Here is a 3316-nt window from a genome sequence, read left to right as displayed (position 1 = left end):
TCGAGATTTCTAGACCACTGAAAAGGGGCATGAAGTTGAAGAAAGATGGTGGAGAATGCATTCGTGTTGACTTTCGCTATGAACGACTTCCTACATTTTGTTTTATCTGTGGGATCCTTGGTCATGGTGAAAAGTTCTGTCATAGGAAGGTACAAGGATGGAATGCAACTGATGAAAAACTTTACGGTCCTGAACTCCGTGCTGGTGGCCGGAAGGTTACAGTAAACTCCGGTGGACGGTGGATCGCACCAGAAACGACGGTCGATCGTAGTCAATGGGTTTCGCCAACGATGCAGGTTGACCGAGATATTAAAGGAAAGGCGCCTATGAATGATCAGAATGATCCTCCTTCCATAATAAAGCCAGTGGATAGCTCTCCTAGCTTAATTGATCCCCTTTCCTTAACAGTGCCGATCAATTCCGGGATTAGCTCTCCTGCCGTTTTAGCACCGATGACCAAAGAGTCAAATAGTGGTAACGATCCCCTTGCATGCATGGAATCCGGGATTACCATAATTGATCCAAAAAGAAGACGCACAAGCAGTTTGGGTGGTGAATCAGATACACCAAATGTTGCTATGGATATTGAAGTTACTATGCCAAAAAACTTGTTGTTGGCGGGACCGGGTATGACCCAGGCCCGCCCACCCCAATGAGTTCCCTATGTTGGAACTGTCGTGGGCTTGGCGACCCACGTACAGTTCAAGAAATATTGGCCTTGGAAAATAAGGTCAAGCCTATGTTTATTTTTTTGATGGAAACGAAAGTTCGTCGTGATCATGCTGAGAGATTAAAGGTTAAACTTAACTATGAAGGGCTATTTTATGTGGATGGAGGAGGACTTAAAGGGGGGCTAGCTTTATTCTGGAGAGATAGAGGAGTAGCAAGTTTAATAAGTTTCTCCAAGAATCACATTGATGTCCAAGTTAAACTGCCTGGCAGTGAACCTTGGAGGTTAACATGTTTCTATGGATTTCCCAAAAGAACTCAACGTCGACAGTCATGGGATTTATTACGTTCCTTAAAGCAGAAGTCCGATTTGCCTTGGCTAGTAGCTGGAGATTTTAATGATATTGCATCCCCGAATGAGAAGCGTGGAATTCACCCACACCCGTCTACGCTTATTGATGGCTTTAACAGCACACTGGATTATTGTGGCCTTTTTGATCTCGGCATGCGGGGTAGGAGGTTCACATGGGATCGTGGAAGGGGAACGGACAATTGGGTGGAGGAACGACTTGATAGGGCTGTAGCGGGAGCGGATTGGTGCACTCTATTCCCTCATGCAACGGTCCATAACCATGACGTCATTACTTCCGACCATTCTGCTATATTTGTTGAAGTCCACAATGTTCGGATGGCGAAGCAGCGACGTACTTTCTTATTTGAAAATGCCTGGCTCTCAGAGGTAGGATGCAAAGAAGTAGTGTTAGGTGCATGGAATGCATCGATGGCAGAAACAATACCAAAGAGGCTTTCTCACTGTGGTGTCTTATTAAACGCTTGGGGTGGTAATTTTGCAAAACAAGCCGAGAAACAAATAGTCCAGGTTCAAGCCAGAATAAACATGCTTCGTAATAGGACTGATTCAGCAGGTTTGACGGAGGTCCGTGAACTAGATGCCAAGCTTCATTCTCTAAATGATCAATTAAACACCTTTTGGCGTCAACGAGCAAAACAGTTCTGGCTAGTTGGGGGTGACAGAAATACCAAGTATTTTCACCTGTATGCCTCGACACGAAAACGAAAGAACCTAATTACTAAGCTCAAGGATGAGAATGATAGATGGGTTGAGGGTGATGCGCTGTTATCACTGGCTAAGAGGTATTTTCAGACAGTTTTTACCTCGAAGGGTTCTACCATTGATAATAATCTGGATAACTTCAGTGCCAAAATATCTTCGGATGATAATGTGAGGTTACTACGCCCGTACACGCATGCAGATGTCCGTGATGCCCTCTTTGCTATGGCTCCAGATAAATCCCCGGGACCCGATGGGTTTAATCCCGCCTTTTTTCAACACTTCTGGGGTGAAATAGGACCAGACGTCTCCCACTTCATCCTACAACTAGTTACGGCCGATGAGTTCCCGAGTGGCCTAAATGACGCTTTTGTGACACTGGTGCCGAAAAAGTTTGCTCCTGCTAACATGGGGGAGTTGCGCCCAATTGCCTTGTGCAATGTTTTATATAAGATTCTCTCAAAAATGTTAGCTAATCGGCTAAAGGAAGTTCTGGACAAGGTAATTTCTTTTTCCCAAAGTGCTTTTCTTCCAGGTCGATTGATCACAGATAATGTCTTGATTGCTTCTGAGTTAATTCACTACTTGAACCGTAAGAGACAAGGCAATGAAGGGTGGTGTGCACTGAAACTTGATGTGGCTAAGGCATATGATAAAATGGAGTGGTCTTTTTTACGGGAGATTATGCTACGAATGGGTTTTGATCCGCGGTGGGTTAATTTGGTTATGCGGTGTGTAACTACAGTGCAGTACAGAATCAATGTTAACGGTGGACTTACTGATCAGATACAGCCAACTTGTGGACTACGCCAAGGAGATCCATTGTCCCCTTATTTGTTCATTATATGCGCAGAAGCTTTATCACACCTGATTATGGAAGCTGCTAGTAATAGTTCAATATCTCCATGTATTATATCTAGAGGAGCCCCGGGAGTGTCTCACATTTTCTTTGCAGATGACAGTTTGCTCTTCTTTAAGGCAACGGTGAGGGAAGCTGAAGCTGTAAAAGAATGTCTAGTTAATTATGCTCGCATGTCAGGCCAAGCCGTCAACTATAATAAATCGTGCATTGTTTACAGTCGCAACACTTGTGAAAACTTGAGAATTGCTGTAGCCAATGTCTTCATGGTCCCTCAAGCAGCAAGTCTAGGGAAATACCTTGGCTTACCTTTGGGAATTGGAAAAAATAAGAAGGAAGTGTTCAGTTATCTGGAGACAAAATTACTGCACCGGCTGAGTGGATGGAAAAAGAAAGTGCTATCCAGAGCTGGCAAGGAGATCTTACTAAAGAGCATTGCCCAAGCTTTACCCACATACTCGATGAGTATTTATTACCTTCCAGTCACGTTTTGTGAAAGAATAGAACGCCTTATGAACAAGTTTTGGTGGGTAAACAACAACAACAGTGGTGGGGGAGTAAGATGGATGGCGTGGAGCAGACTTTGTGCCCCAAAAATGGATGGTGGTCTTGGCTTCAAAAATTTGAGCAAATTTAGCGTAGCACTCCTAGCAAAACAAGGTTGGAGACTTTTGACTAATCCACACTCTTTGGCTGCAAAATTGTATAAAGCTCGC

Source organism: Ipomoea nil, unplaced genomic scaffold, assembly GCF_001879475.1.
Source record: "Ipomoea nil cultivar Tokyo-kokei standard unplaced genomic scaffold, Asagao_1.1 scaffold0804, whole genome shotgun sequence".
Taxonomy (NCBI): domain Eukaryota; kingdom Viridiplantae; phylum Streptophyta; class Magnoliopsida; order Solanales; family Convolvulaceae; genus Ipomoea; species Ipomoea nil.
Note: the sequence above shows the minus strand (reverse complement) of the source record.